The sequence below is a fragment of the Calidris pugnax genome, unplaced genomic scaffold (assembly GCF_001431845.1).
Source record: "Calidris pugnax isolate Ruff unplaced genomic scaffold, ASM143184v1 scaffold41, whole genome shotgun sequence".
Classification (NCBI taxonomy): Eukaryota; Metazoa; Chordata; class Aves; order Charadriiformes; family Scolopacidae; genus Calidris; species Calidris pugnax.
Genome location: NW_015094509.1, coordinates 26,004,898 through 26,021,196, shown reverse-complemented (window position 1 = coordinate 26,021,196; position 16,299 = coordinate 26,004,898). Strand labels below are relative to the sequence as shown.

At 43.0% G+C, this 16,299-nt stretch overlaps 1 protein-coding gene across 1 annotated transcript in view; it reads left to right on the top strand.

The window, feature by feature from the left end:
• Positions 1-628: 628 nt before the first annotated feature.
• The window catches only part of FAM135B (family with sequence similarity 135 member B), a 182,045-nt gene continuing 166,374 nt past the window's right edge, over positions 629-16,299 (top strand). Inside the window, exon 1 of the mRNA XM_014965629.1 lies at positions 629-741. The gene's annotated coding sequence lies outside the window, so the exon portion shown is untranslated. The remainder of the gene's footprint in view (positions 742-16,299) is intronic.

Sequence of the window (16,299 nt, the reverse complement as noted above, 5' to 3'; positions counted from 1 at the left end):
CCCACTTTTAAGCCCTTTTTTAAAGAAAGAGGGTCGATCTTCAGTTTAAAAAAGTTTAAAATTGCATAAAACCAGGAACTTTGAAAATTATTCCCCTCCTCTGCTTTGCTGTTTTGTTCACTTCCTTATAAAAATGCAAAGCACCCCCAAAAAAAATGAAACCCAGGCCTCCTAGAAGCTGGTGTTTGACCTTTGCAGGGCAGCGAGCTCTTTGCCCACAAGTGCAGAATGCAAACATTTTTGGTTGCGTGGCTCCATCTGTTATCCCTGAGCCCTGATGCTGCGCCGAGGGGTGACCTCCATCCTCCCCACCACCGCCATCCCTCTGGAAGGGCTTTGGGGTGAAATATCTGTGCCTGTACACCGAGGGCTGTTTGGTCATGGTGGGTACCCAGGAGATCTGGGTGCTGGGGCAGCTGTTGCGCTGAGCGGTGCCGCTGTCGCCGCCGCTGAGTTGGGTAACCATGGCAACAGCATCACCGCCAGCATCCTCCTCCTCCTCACACGGCTCTCCTCCTCCTCGGCATCATCAGGAGCAGCAGCAGCAGCAGCAGCCCTGGCAGGAGCCAGAGCCCGGCAGCCGAGGCTGCAGCCAGCTGCCTGCCATCCCCTACCTGCACCGGCACCTCCTCACCCCACCGGCACCCACCCCGCTGCTCCCCACGGTGAGGGGGGGAAAAAAAATCCAAGGGAGAGGGATCTGAGGGAAGGTGCACTGCAGAGGGATCCCAGACAACCCAGGTAAGGGCTGTGGGGCTGCTGGCAAACTCCCCGTGATGGATGTGTGGTGTGTGCCTGGCGTCTGTTTGCGTGCGAGTGTTTGTTGCTAGTTTTTCCGGCTCGCTCCTTCCAACGGCGGGGTGATGACAATTCAAGGCAAGCATGTTTTCCGGCTCGTGTTTCCCATCTCTGCCATACTGTCCCTCTCCTCCACGCAGATAACATAAGGAATAATAAATAACACTCAAAAATGTTGGTAGGAAGGGGGGTGATGGGGGAACCCGATGCGATCGGAGTGTGGAATGGCTGTGCTTCCAAAATAAAAGTGGGCAGCGGCAGCAGCAGAGCAAAGGTTGACATGGTAATTAATAACCCTTAAAAAAAAAAAAAATAATATCATGCGACAATGCACTTCTGTCTCTGCCTGCTCCACAAATAAATCTCTCTCATCATGTTCAGCAAAGGGCTGTAAATCAGAGAGGTGCATGAAGAGCCGAGACTGGAAACCTCTCTGTAGTCCACAACTGGCACATTTACCTTAAGTGCTTTAAAGCCAGACTAAGTCATTGCAATAACAACACAATCATACCTGTGAATATATGCATTTATAAATTTGGAAAAACACAGCTTTAAACCTTTATACCTTCTAAGGAGAAAAAAAAGATATAAAATCTTCTTAAATATGTGGGTGTGATGGCCAGGCAAGAAGAGATGCTCACTTCATCCGTGTGTGAGAAAGGATGTACTGGGTACATTGAAAAAGAGTCTGAAGAATAGCTCTAATCCAATGGCACAGGGGGTCAGTCCTTGTCATTTTAAAGAGATCCAAAGCCGTGGAGTGTCCTTGTGCAGGCACATATCCGTGGATGAGTGCGTACATGTCTGAGGAGCATGAAGGGGGAGAGAATAAGAAGTAAGTTTAAGCCAAGCAGTAAGTGTTTGCTATGTAATGACTGCAGAGAGCTCTTTCCACTTCCACGTAACTATTTCTGCTTATTTATTTATTTATTTTGCCAGCAGTAAGGAGAAAGAGAGCTGATGCTGCTGCTGTCTCTGTTCTCCTCTAAACCCCTGCTCTCCCTGCCTGGTGTCCTGATCTTCCCCTGTCCTCCCAAAATCATCCTTGTCCGTGTGGCTGGAAATGCCGCTGGCTTTAATGATGATAAACATTTTAATAGGGGGGTTTTGAGCTTGTCCCGTGATATGATACAGTTGTAATTCTGCTTCCTATTTATACTGTGGGGACAGCCTGGGTATGACCTGATACCAAGTCATATAGGAAAGGCTTAGAGGTACTTGTCTTTCGTGTTAAATCTGGTTTGAAAACCACAGGGCTTTTTGGTCCCAATTCTGTGTTTTGCTGCTTGCCTGCAGATGCTTGTAAAATCAGCAGGAGCTGAAAGATAATTTGACATTATAGGTGTAAAATCGAAGGCAGAATTGGGCCCACCTTTCCTCTGGGATTATAAGGGTCCTCCTCCTGCAAACTACAGGAAAACAAGGAATTTGGGTACGCAGGACCTCATGCCCCATCCTTAGGCAGAAATGCTAAAAAAAAATCACCTGGGAATTATGTCTCATCCCAAGGGAGCTTGATAGGATGAAGGATCAAAAAGGAAAATGCAGACAAGTATTTGGAATCAGCGCTTTGATTTGCAAAATAATTTCCTTAGGAGCCTGACTTTATCATCACAACAGGTCCTCTCTCCAAGGGGCTGTTTGATCCATGTTAATGGCAGTGCTCACTGACACCAAGTTTAACTGAAGAGGATGCTTTTGGATACTTCTGTTAATTAATCCGAGGCACTGCATGGCTACAGTCCTCAGGACACTAGCCTGGCCACATCGCACAGTGTATTTCTTCCTTCGAAGTTAGAGAATACTTAAATCTCACAACTTCTCCTCTGTAATAACAGGGAGGGAATAAAAGTGCCTGTAAAAATGCCTGTAAAAAGGGAACATATCCGATCTTGCTTTCTGACACCCAGATGTCAGTGGCAGAATCAAAATCCCATTTATATGTGTTGCAGTGATGTAAAGGGCATAATCAAGGGGCATCTCAGGGAGGCGCGGAGCGGTAATCGTCTCGTCATCATGAGCAAACGACTGAAGGTCAAAGGGCTAGTGGGATTATACATTAACACCCTGCAAGTAGTCTTCTGTGGTCTTTGCTGCTAGCTGTGGGCAGATGATTACCGGGAAGCCAGGACTCATACACGGACTTTTGATTACTATGGGGCAGCAAAACTTCTCTTAGAAACGGCTCTGGGAAAGGTTGATGTTTTCGTGAGCACTGCTTTGCCATAAAAACCCTCTGTGGAGGGCTGTTTGGTTATGGACAGTCAGGGCACTGTGTCTGGTGTCAGTGTAAACAACAAAGATGTTCCCCGCCTCAGATAACCAATTTTTAATGCTCGGTGCCCCTCACCCCCTCACCTCTTTCCCATGCTTAAAATGGAAAGCTTAGGAGGGATTTTTTCATTTTTGCCTTATGGCTTGTTCTACTATATTTTATTTCTCTAGTAATGGAAGGGAACATAGTCTTTTGCTTTGTGCATGGCTGTTAAGAGCTGGTCTCTTGATGCCCACTTAGTGTTGTTCACTAGCACTATTCTAGGGAAAAAAAAAAAGCTATTTTTGTATCTAGTGATATTACTAAGCATCTTTTAATATCCCGATCCTTATTTTTATTAGTCACCCTCTGTGTCTTTTGGAGCTCAGAACAAAAGAAGACTTATACAACAGTTGCTGTTTTCAAAAGTCAGCATTTGCCAACAGGTTGAAACAGGGATTTATGAAATGCTGCAGCCAGGGCTTTTTTTTTTTTTTTTTTTTAAATAAGGAAGCTGCTGTTTTCCAGATCCTACTCTCTAGTAGCCTGAGGCAAGAGACAATTTGATGATGAATATTGTGCCTTGCATTTAGTTTAAAAATGCTATTCATTTTATTTTGAGGCTATGCTTAAACTGCTGTTTATTACTCCATTTAATAATCACATTCTGTGCTTTTCCCTGTTGCAATACTGTAATTTTTCCCCTTTGCACTGTATGATCGTTGCCTAGATTTGCTGCTTAATGAGATAGACATGTAACCATGGAAAAGAAAAGTTTTCGCAGTGAGGAGGGGGTGAAAATCTGCAGCCAGGGGTTTTTTTTTTTTTTTTTTTTAAATAAGGAAGCTGCTGTTTTCCAGATCCTACTCTCTAGTAGCCTGAGGCAAGAGACAATTTGATGATGAATATTGTGCCTTGCATTTAGTTTAAAAATGCTATTCATTTTATTTTGAGGCTATGCTTAAACTGCTGTTTATTACTCCATTTAATAATCACATTCTGTGCTTTTCCCTGTTGCAATACTGTAATTTTTCCCCTTTGCACTGTATGATCGTTGCCTAGATTTGCTGCTTAATGAGATAGACATGTAACCATGGAAAAGAAAAGTTTTCGCAGTGAGGAGGGGGAGGGTGAGATCTTTATTTCGGAGACAGGACACTGTTTGGTCCCCTTGAAATTAGCAGGAATTGTGGTGCATCCATGCCTGACAAGGAAATAGCCTCTTTTTTTTTTTCCAATATTCACCTCCCTGAGGGGTCAGTCTGGTCTTGGCAAGTTATTCCCAAGTCTGAATCATACCCATGCTCATGTAATACGGACCTTTGTGTCCACCCAGCAGATAACCCTCACCAGCACTTGGAAAGGTCGAGACTCCTTTCTAGACTGTTGACTTGGGTAGTGGAAGCTCTCCGTCTCTTTGTTCAGCATCTCCTGGGGTCTATCAGCTTCCTTGCTCATGGGTTAGGACATTCCACCCCCCCAGGTCAGATGGACTGTGAGTCTGTGCTTCCCAGCAGCACGGCTTTGGGAAAAGCGTGTCGAAGAGCAGGAACAGTGCGGGTGTCTCACTTTGTGCCTATTTCTTCTGATCTTCCCTGTACCTGGTTCCCTTCCTTGCACACTGGCAATGCCTGACATGCTGTAAAGAAGCCTGTGATGTACCATGACCTTTGCTAACGCTCCTCCAGGAGGTAATGGGCTGAAACTACCTGGAGCGGTTGTGGCTGCTGGCCTGATCCGAGTCCTTCTTCAGAAGGTCAACACCATGACATACCTGATCTCAACTTGCCGGGCGAGTGAGTCAGAAGTTAGCTTTTTCCAAATCTTCCAAATCCAAGAAGATATGACTTTATTCTCTCTCTAATCCTATTATTAGTGCCTGCAATATTGAGGACTCTGTTATTCAGCAGTTTTACTTCTTCCCTGTTTCACTGCAGCAGAGGGAGCAACCAAACAAAGTGTAAAAGGGAAAATTCCTTTCTTTTCTACACTCGGATGCTGGTGACTTCCATGTGTTGTCCCAGATCAAAAGAGAATCGTTTGGAGGGGAGTGGGTGCTGTCTCTGGTCCTCCTACAAATCTGCCAGAAATCTCACAGCATTTCTGCTTCTCTCCCATGTTCGGATGTGCCTTGGTGTGGTTTCTCTGTGTCTGGAGCCCCCACACCTCAGATATGGCTTTGTTTCAGTACTGAAGTAAGTACATTTTTATGGCCGTGTCAGATAAAGAGTGATTTTACTTTTGGTGATGTCCACAGAGAAATCTAAGTTCATTTTCAGTGGACACAGAAGAGTCCACAAAGTTTATGTCTCTTACTGCAGGTGGGGCACTGTTGGTAGATGCAATATCCTGATGTGTTTTTGATGCCTGTTGTGTTTTCTCATCCTTAGGATCATAGGTATGAGACAGTCTAAACAGTAGTTTGACCTTCTGCTGGTATATACACTTACCAAACTCTTGCTGTTGTACTTTCTGATCTGTGTCTAGTAGATATACTTATCTATGTTTATTCTTAGGTGTTTTTAGCTGTGTGGTGTTGTCATGGATAGGTCACACCTTATGCATCCTGTCGTACTTTGAAGGCGAAATTGCAGATATTACTCATTATATGACAGACTTGTATTGATACTGCGTAGCAGAGGTGCTACAATAAGCTGGTGTCTGTCTCTCTTGCATGGAAATTTCAAATTCTGACCTCCCAGTAGCAGTGTGGCTTTTAAGGATTCACAGCATGCAGCACAATGACAAGCCAGACTTTCTTAAAGTAACTTGGCTTGGAGGGACTATGTGTACTCTGAGGACCCCGATGCCACCATTTAGCAGCCTGGGGAGCAGCAGGCTCGCTCTTTCTAGTTGGGCAAATAAATCTTTCCTGTTGAATTACTATTTTCCTGTTGTATTACTATTCAAATCTGCAAGACTGGGAAGGAATCTGGCTCTGCCAACATCTTCTAATGTGTAAGTTTAGTTCCTAACATGCTGCTAGCATCTAGCATTTATTTCTGAGGCTAGAAAGCAGTGTTCCATTACTTTTTTATGGCCCAAAAGAACATGAGTATTACTTGGAGGATGTGGCTTCGGTGAAACGGTTGTATCACCGTCAATTTTTCAGCCCATGCTGTCAAAACCACTGTGGCAATAGGAAAAGCAAACTTATTTTCTGTGAAAGATTTCATAAAGAACAGAGCAAAAGGACCAGCATTTCTCTCCACTGAGTCCTCTACAAGTGGGGTGTTTCAGTATGAAAATTTCCATCTCTCTCATACTACCTCTTTTTCCTTTCCACTCATACCCTCTTGTTGTTCTCAGTGGGTGTGACTTGACCCTATCGTTGGCAGATGGTGCTTGTAGATGTCTAGCTAAATTGGCCCTTGGCTTATGAGTGTCAGCTTTGGGGGTATCTGCATTAAATTATTTTGTTTTCGTAAGAGAGTCTCCCATTGTTTCAGAGGTGTCAGGGAAGCATGGGGCAACACACAATTATGGAAGATCATGTCCCTTTTTATACCACTTTTCTGGATTTATGTGCTCTAACAGAATTTGGGTTCTTGGTGGTATTTCGGCTTCTGCAGAGGACTGAGACCCTGAACTACAGCTTTTGAGCCTATGACGCAGGCTTGCTGGCTGCCAATACCTGTAGCAACTGCTCGCCCTCTGTGAGTTTGATTGAGTACCCACATTCAGCAGGTACCAGCTTATATCTGCACTATCTTCTGTGCTATTAGGACCCAACTATCCCATGTCTTACGGTATGAGAATCTCTGTGGGACAAGGCAGATGGATTTCATTAGAGCTGAGCAGCATCTGCTGCTGCAAGTGACTCTTCTTACAGGTGCTTACAGAGTACACTGCGCTGCATAAATCTATTCTACACCACACAGCAGCACAGCCCTATTTATTTTCTTTGCCTGACTGTCTTAGTTTAAAATCCCAGCTGAAAACATTGCTTTTCTGTCCATGTCTCCTCATTGTGTTCTCTCTGTTTCCCTCTCCCTTTGCAGCTGTGTTTAAGCTGAGCTGTGTGAGGGTACAGTTTGCTGGGGTGGATGTCAGAGAAAATAAAGTGGCATTTTGTTATGTTCTAGAGTGCTTTGCGCTACAGCCACCCAGCCCTCGCGCCGCTGGAGGCTAGAGGATGCTTGCCACTGACCTCAGAAACAGCAGGATTCATCCCCACGCACAAAAGTCTTTTCAGATGGAAAGATAATGCACAAGGCTGTGAAGAGACTGTTGTTGGAGAAAGGCGTGGAAGCCTGAACCCTGTGGGTCGAAAGGCTTTTTGTTGGCTGCTGCGGATGCACCAAAGTCGTGCTGCTGTTTTAGCCTTGGATGTCATGACCATCAGAAAGTTCCTCATCTTTGTGTGGGGAGCCGAGCAGCAAAGTCGGGGGCACCATGAGGGAGAAGAGGGACAAGGCAGAGAGAGACATCATTTCAGGAAGGCTACCCTTTTTTTTGCAAGAAGTCAACATCTTCAGGTTGGCCCACAGAGAGAAACAATAGTTCCAGAAGGTTATATGACAAGCCCTTAGATAAGTTCTGTCTTTTACGGTGGGGAAGGTGGGGAACAGATTTTGTATTCCATCAATTCTTTTGTCTGCAGAGGGAAGAATGATTGTTGCGGGGGGGGGGGCGAAACAGCAAATAAACTAGTGAGGAACGATCAGCAGACTCTCCCTAATTTTCAGTAGCGCTGTAAATTAGGCCTTGTTTTCTTTAGGTGACTTGCGTTGGTAGTGGGTGACATTACTGCTTTATTAAACTTGCCGTGCTGAGAAGCTCATGGGTTCAGTGTAGCTAATAATAATACCCTAATTGAGAAACAGAAGGTGGGATAACTCGGCATCAGAAATTGGAATGCAGAAATAGTCGCTGCTAGTTGAACTAAAAATACACAACGGCATAACCCTCTCGCAGCACACGAGGAGCACACGTCGGGCTCTGGCTGAGGGGGGAATGGCTTTCCTTTGTTTCGGCGGCTGCTGGATCAGCAGTGCTCCATGGTCACCCACCTGTGTGACCATCAAACTCCACCTCAGATGTGCAAGGGCTCTTGTAGCAAGTTAATTAGTGTCCTCGGCAAGTTAATCATTATTCGGAGCCCACAAACAGACTAGGTAGGGTGAAGCAGACTATAGAGGTGACTTGAGAAGCCAGTTTGTCCCAGGGTGGGGCTATGTGATCATGGTAGCACCCGAAGAAGTGGGAATGACCTGCAGCAGGGACAGGGATGTAACCATGGCTACTCTGTTCCTCTGCTCCACGCTCCTCCTTGGGGATAAACAGCAGATGTCAAGATCCCTGCTGAATTATCAGCTTTGGAGTTATCGCTGCACAAAGGTTGTTTGTGCTCAAAGGGATTTATCCATTTTTCTCTACGGCCTCCCTGGGCATACCCGACCTCTTAACTTGGGCTTTACAAGGGTGGAATTTGATTTAGCATGCATGTGTTTTTTCTGTTATGAACTTTGAAGTCTCCATGACAGTAAGCTGAGTGGCCCAGATGCAGTGGTGATGGGGGACCCTGAAATAGGTTAGTTAGATTAAATCAGGACACATCTAATGCCAGAATCAGCAGTGCAACATGGAGTACCTGCTGCATTGTCAGATGGCAGATCAAAGATGAGGAACACGCCGCATATGAAGAAAAGTGCTCAGTGAAAAGAGGGAGTTAACTGACTGTGTTGTGTACAAGTGATGAGACATTGCCTCTGGATAAAGGACACAAACACAACATAGTGCTGAAAGAGCGAAGACAAGAAGCAATGAATGAATGCTTTGATTTGAAATTCTTGCATTACTTGTAATAAAACCCAGGCTGCAGTGGGAATCCTTCCCTCATTTGAATACAGACACAGCTGTGGCTGGGAAAGCAGTGGGTAAGGCTATGATTGTAGCTACGTTGGTCACCACACCTGCAGGCAGGAGGTGTGCATCAGTACTCCTGCCTTGCTTCCCCTCCCAAAGTCAGGTGACTTCCTACCACACAAGCACAGGTGCTTCCCTCAGAGCAGAAAAAGGCAGTGTATTCTATGAAGAAAAGTAGCTGGAAGTGCTTTTGAAAGATTCAACCTACAGGTGAGCCCTTTCCTCAATGCACCCTGGCTTTTCTTCTGCCTATTTTGATTCTGTGCTATATTACAACCAGTAAATCTGAGGACATCAGTATTGTGTCTGATCTGAGACTCTTTGGAGGCATGGGGATCAACTGTAGACAGGCCAGGCAAAGCACAGAGATTATTTCTCTTGTGATAGGTGCCTCCTGTGTGGCTTCTCTGACTGAGGTTACTCCAGAAAAAGGGAGCACCACGAATTACAAATTTGCTTGCCTGTTCTTCATAGTCAGTCCTAGCTCCTTTCTGGAGCTGCTATTCTATTTTTTGATGAAGTGAATAGCCAAGAAGTTGTTTTTATTCATAAAGAAAGTTCATAGGATAATTCAAGTTGGAAGCGACCTCTGTTCCAATCACCTGCTCAAATCAACATCACTTATGGGGTCAGACCAGCTTTCTCAGTTTTTAGACAGAGAGAAGATCTAACAGCACATACAAAGAGTATTTCCATGAGGGCTTCTGAGTGTGGAGATACCCAGGAGGAAGCTGGCAGAGACTCAGAGAGGAGAGCAGTATGCAGAGCATGACAGAGGTGAAGATGAACTTATCAAAAGCATCCTTGGGCTGTCAAGGGCAGGTTTATTCCTAAGCATAAATGGCTTCCTCTGGGGACTTGTGGAATACGTGTTGCTGGGGGAAAAGTGCTGACGTTTATAGTGAAATGGGTCTGGCTTGCCCTGCTTCTGCACATGGCAGATGACTGTTCTGGGAGATAATGCCTCAGGTCAGTGATTTAATTATGTCTTGTTTGGACACCTTTTACCATACCTGAGATAACTCAAGGCTTAGAGGATGGCTTTTGGAAGAATCATCTGTTCAGCAGCAATAATCACTGATTACTAAGAAAAGATCACCTTATTTAGTCATTTCCCTCTTATCCCATCTTCCCACCAATAGCTCAGTTCATAAAAGCTTTGCTTTCAGGACCAGTGCCACTGATAATCATCAGAAACCTCTCATCGTAAGAACATTTAAAAAAGAGTTTGAGGACCAATTATATAAATGTTTCCTCTTTTGTAAAACAGCTTGGGACTTGTAAACATACTGGGTCCACATCTCTCTAAATAATTCATCATGATGAATTATTTAGTTGTGTAAGCTGTGTTTTACATAAGGAAATGCTTTTCTTAATGTGAAGGAAATGCAGATATTTTAGATAATTTTGAAAGAAGTATCTGCCACTTCACTCTTTTGCTTTTGCAATTGATTTTTGTCATGTGTGTTCCTCAGGAGTGGCTGGTACCAGGTCTGTAGCATGTCAAGGTGACTTCCTCAGCAGCAAAAATCACAACAACTTTCAGCAGAATAAGGCTTATCAGAAATTGAGGAGTCCACTTCCTATTGTAGATGTGCAAAGGGCAGATTTTAGAATCATTGTTTATTTTCTAGATGAAAAAGGAGATGACGACTCCAATCCACAGGAGAGGAATAAAGGTGAATGATGTTACTGATGGACTCTTCCACAATGCTTTCATTTTTGAGCCTCATTTGTGAAATTAACTTCAATTTTGTCCTTTTGTTATATATTTGGATAATTCTCTTGCATCTTCTTTTCTCTCCCCTTCCTTTTCCTCCCTCAACAACAGATGATTTTGAAGACAGCATGAATGAAACAAAATGTTGGCATGGTCTAGCTGGATTTCCTGACAAGATAAACATTAAGTTAAATGTGAGACATATGCCTGAGTGTGTGACTGTAATTTTATAGGTTCTTTTATATGTTATGGTTGGCAACAGAATCCCTGTAGCCTATTCTGGCTAGAAAGAACAGCATTTCTTAGTCTTAAGACAGAGACAAGATCTAAAATCGGTATATACCACCAGCTATACAGTGTGAGTGGTGGAGTCAGTCTTGGGTATGAGGAGTTTCCATTTCAAGACATTTTCTAAATGGAGATGGTTATTCAGCTGTCGTGCATTTGTGATAGGGATGATGGTCTCATTGTCAGTAGTCTTCTATCCTGCCTTCATCCCACCTTCATCTGGAGTTAATGCAGGTCCTTTTACTCCCACTGTGGAGCGCAGACTTGCATTGGGTGAGAATATTTCCTCTGATGGTTGCACAGGTGGAAAATGGGAGGGACATTGGCTCCACTACACCATTCCCTTCTCTACCCCCTTTGATTTTGGGGGTGTCGCATAATTTGGGAGCTCGTTGAGCTGCAATGGAGTCTGCCCCTCTCCCTCACTGAGAAGCTTACACGGAGCCCCATCCTCCCCTCACCTTTTTATTCAAGAATCTCCATGCTAGGTCATGTATGGAAAGATAAAACCCCAGGAGTGTTTGCATCTTGTATGAGATCCTTGTGAGGGGTGGAATTTAATTTGCTTTGCTTTAGTGATCTGCAGCAGAGTAAACTTCATCCAAAGTAGCCACCAACTTCCTCTTTGAGGACAGGGCAGAGAAACAGATATTTCCAAGGCACTACAGAGACAACATTTTTTAAATGCTTATTTTAGGATAGCAAGATCACACTCAGACTTTGTCTCCACTGTCTAAATGTTGACCTGAACAAGTGATTGAGGAACAGCCATTTACACTGTCTGTCATTTTACCACGTGTATCCCATCTTTTTTACTGTCAAAATATGGAACAAAGCATGGACATCCTGAGCCTTGTCCCTCTTCTCCAGGCAGCCTTGTCACTGGTCTTTAGGTTTTCTAAGATGTGTGGCTTAGTTATCTACCTTTTTTGCAGGAGAGATCATATGCAGGCCTCCTGCCTTTGTCATTCAGGTTTCCAGTTTGTTGTGGTATTTTCCATGGCAAGACCACTTTTCCTCTGATCTGTGTCATGTTCCTCTGTATGATGTCCCACTTTGAACTAGCGGTTGGTTGCTGTACCACCACAGTGAACGAATGGTGAAGCCCTAGCATTGCTTTACAGTATATACTGAAGGATTTTAGTGTAAGATATGGAACTAAGGAATGTGTACAGGAAGGAATAAATGGCATATTTGGCAAAAATGTAACATGCTCAAATATGCATTTGAGCTTTGAGGATGCAAACCCCACGAGCCAGCTGTAATAAGAGGCATTTTAACTGCCTTAACCTGATGCCCAGCTGCACCAGGACATCACTGGATCCATCCCTGTTCAGTGGGGTCCTTTAGCCCATGCAGAGATTCATCCTTTCCTTGTTCCTGAGAGAATCTGATCAGACATAGCTTAAGCACATCTCTGCAGAGGTTCAGATATGCAGTACCCTTTGTTTGGAGCGGTAATTTAGTGCTTTGTGTGGGTGCATTTATGAGAACACACAGCTTCTCTTAAAGAAATATGCATGTTTTTGGTGTTTGCAGATGTTATGGTTGCACATTAGGAAAAAAAAAAAAGACATTTTGGTGGAAGAAATATCCATTATTCACCAGCAGTTCTTTGCAGACAATACTTTCAATTTTTAATATGTGAATATCTTATTTGTATCTTAGTAGCTTTTTCTGTGTGGGGAGAGAAGAAGGGCTGAAAGCTGATTCCCAATGGGATGAAGTATGTCTGGTAGTGAGTAAATCAACCACCTTATGAAAAGAATTGCACCCTAAGGAGGGATGGAGCACGTCTCCTATGAGGACAAGTTGAGAGAGTTGGGGTGTTCAATCTGGAGAAGAGAAGGCTCCAGGGAGACCTTATTGCAGCCTTTTAGTACTTAAAAAGGGCTTACAGGAAATATGGGGGCAAACTTTTTAGCAGGGCCTCTTGTGATGGGACAAGGGGTAATGGTTTTAAACTCAAAGAGGGTAGATTTAGACTAGATGTAAGGAGGATGTTTTTTTATGATGAGCGTGGTTAAATACTGGCCCAGGTTGCCCAGAGGTGGTAGATGCCCCATCCCTGGAAACGTTCAAGGTCAGGTTGGAAAGGACTCTGAGCAACCTGATCTAGTTGAAGATGTCCCTGCTTATTGCAGGGGGGGTTGGATTAGATGACCTTTAAAGGTCCCTTCCAACCCAAACCTTTCTATGATTCTAGTGACAATGAGCCCTGCTGAGGCTTGGCCCTTATTGCTTTCTTCAGGACTCCCACCTGGACTTTTCCTTTGGTCACTCTGGAGCCTAAACTTCTAATGTGGTTGTAGGCTTTTCCCTGGCTTATTCACAACAGGTCTTTCTGACTCTGGTTGAAGTCAAGGAGAGCAGCAGTATGATGCTGGATGAGTACCTAAAGCCCAAGGTGTGTAGAAATGAGGAAAAAAAATGAAAAATCAGGCTTAGTATATTAAGCCCCCAGATCTTTTTTTCCCAGATCTTTGATTTAATGATAAACAAAGTAATAAAGATGGTAAAAAATGCAGAGTAATTATGCTGAGGTGAGACTTGTGGAAACTTAACAAAGCTGTATGAAGGAAAATGAATTTTTCTGTTGATCAATACTAAGTAATGTTCAGTGGAAAGAAGTAACTTCAACAATTCATTGCCCTTGCTGGGTTCTAAATCAATTCTCCCCACTTGAGGTGAGATCCTCCAGAAAACCTTTCTACATGTATGATTATCTCAGGAAATAACGATGAGAAATCCTCTCTGAGTAAACAGAATATTTGTTTTGTAAGAACTGGGATGAGGATTATTTCTGAATATAAAAATTAATCTTTTTTTTTTTTTTCCCCCAGTGAAATATTTGTCAATTAAAAAATGTTTTCCCTTAAATTAACATCAACTGTGGGAAGTATTGATCTTCTGAAATCTGTTTTGGGAGAAAGCTGGAAATTAAGTGTTCCATAATCCTATTGGAAAGTTCAGGGTTGTTTTGTTTTGAAATGTCTTTTTTAATTTCAAATTGTAATTGTTTTAGAAAAAAAAAAAAAAAGCAGCTATTTAGATTAAAAACATCCCAAACCTCAAAATGAAATGTGCTGATTCACTCAAACACAGTATTTCAGATCCATCAAAATATTTTTATTTCTGTCAAAAAAATGCTATTTTGTGGGAAATACAGGATTTTCATTTTGTGTCTGAACACAAATATCCACCCACTCCCAGTTGGAGAATTACTTGTTATAGGTCCCATGGGTGTTCTCTCCAAAACATTACAATGTCTTACTAGAAGCATGACATCTCCTTAAATAGTACATTTTAATCTGGTCATTGTCTCCTATGGAGTCCACATTGTAAGTAGGAGGCTTCAGAAGCAGGTGACCAGAATTACAATTGATATGAAGACTTTTCTATGCTTTGGATTTGAGTAGAATGAATCTGTTATTTTGGCTGTGACTATAGAAAATCCCTTAGCTGAAGGGCCAGGTACTGATGGTCTCAGCTCCTGTGAAGTTAATGGAAAAGCTTTCCCTTATATGGGGGAAGGTTTTCACCCATTGTTTTGATATCAGCAAGGTAGCTTATATGCCAGGCTAGGTGCAGTAGTCCTCTGCAGAGCTAAATGGCAAGTACCTAGAATAATAAAAGGTGAATCAATTTGCATTTGTCTCTTCTATTGTCCAAAATGTAAGAGGAAGGTAGCATTCTGTGAAAATGAATACACTGAATGTACATTAAAAAATATTTTTAAGCCATGAAGTTCGCGAAAAAACCCCAAACTAACTAGCAAAAATCCAGAGGCCAATACTTAGAGAACTTTAAAAAAGAAAATGGGGGAGAGGGGTAAAAGCACTACTCATTTTTACAGCCAATGAAAATATTTGCAGTTATAGGATGAGTTTAAAAATCCCTCAGGTGCTGACGCAGACATTAAAAAAGCCTGAAAGATTCCCATCAGATTCATTTTTGCATCGAGCAGCATCTGTGAGAAACTACGACAAAACCTGTCCATTGGGAAATACACTCTATGACTCTTCATTATCAGAGAATCACAGAACAGCCTAGACTGGAAAGGGCTTGAAAAGATCATCTGGTCCAACCTTTTGTGGGAATGGGAGCTAAGATGAGATCACCTAGCAGCCTGTACAGTCACATCTTAAAAACCTCCAGCAATGGGGGAATTTACCACTTGCATGGGGAGGTTGTTCTGGTGATGGATAGTTCTCACAGTAAAAAATTTCTCTTTTAATACAGACATAAGAACTCTTCCGGTGTAAATTGCAATGGTTGCCCCTTGTCCTCCCATGTGGCTTCCTGTGAAGAGAAAGCCTCCATCCTATTTGTAGCTGCCCTTTAAGTACCGAAATGCCATGATGAGGTTTCCCCTGACCCCGCACTTCTCAGGGGAGAAGAGGCTTTCAGGCAGAAGACACCTCCTTCAGTCTTTCCTCATAGGGCAGGTGATCCAATCCTGCTTTGATCATCTTTGTGGCCATCCTTTGTACTCTCTCTGGTCTATCCATGTCTTTCTTGGATTGTGGGGACCAGAGGTGGACACAGTACTCTAAATGAGGCTAGACAAATGCTGAATATTGGGCTGATCACATCTCTGTCTCTTTTAATAATACCACTGTCGACGCACCACAAGATCCAATTTGCCTTTGTTGCTGCCGTAGCGCACTGCTGACTTCTGTTCAGCTGGTTGTCCACCAGGTCCCTTTCAGTAAGATTGCTCCCCAGCCACCCACGTCCTAACCTGTACTGGACTCAGTATATAATATATGCAAGTCTGTATCTTCCCAGTTTGCCTCATAGATACAGTTTGTCCAGTTTGTCATTACAGGATTATTTTTATTTTTCATTGAAACCTCTGTCATTCATCTTGCTACTGCATATCTGTGTGCCAGATTTGCCTCCAGTACTCTGAAGTCCAAGGGTGAACTCTTTGACATCCATTTCTTGGTTCGTAAACTCCTACCCATATGTAGATATTGTTTGTAGTTCGGCTTTTTTTTTCAGTGCTGAAATTGCCAGGTCATTGTGCACGTAACACTAGACTTAAGTACACAGAATGTTATCTGTATTTTGCTTTGCTTTTAAATGTCACAGTGCCTTCCTTGCTAAAAGCATTCAGAAAACTTGGGTTTGGTGCTGCATACTGTGTTATGCAAGATATTTTTTTAAAAAAAACCCAAACCCGTTAATTAACTTTCTAGCACTTTTCTTCTTTTTTTTTTTTCTTTCTTGTAAAAATGAAAGCTCCATTTGCAATGGGTAGAAAATAAGAATAGAGAACTCTATACTAAAAATGGAGGGGAGGAAATATAGATATAGAGAAATAAGATGCGTGTGACAACAGAAAATAAAACTGAAAACAGTTTTC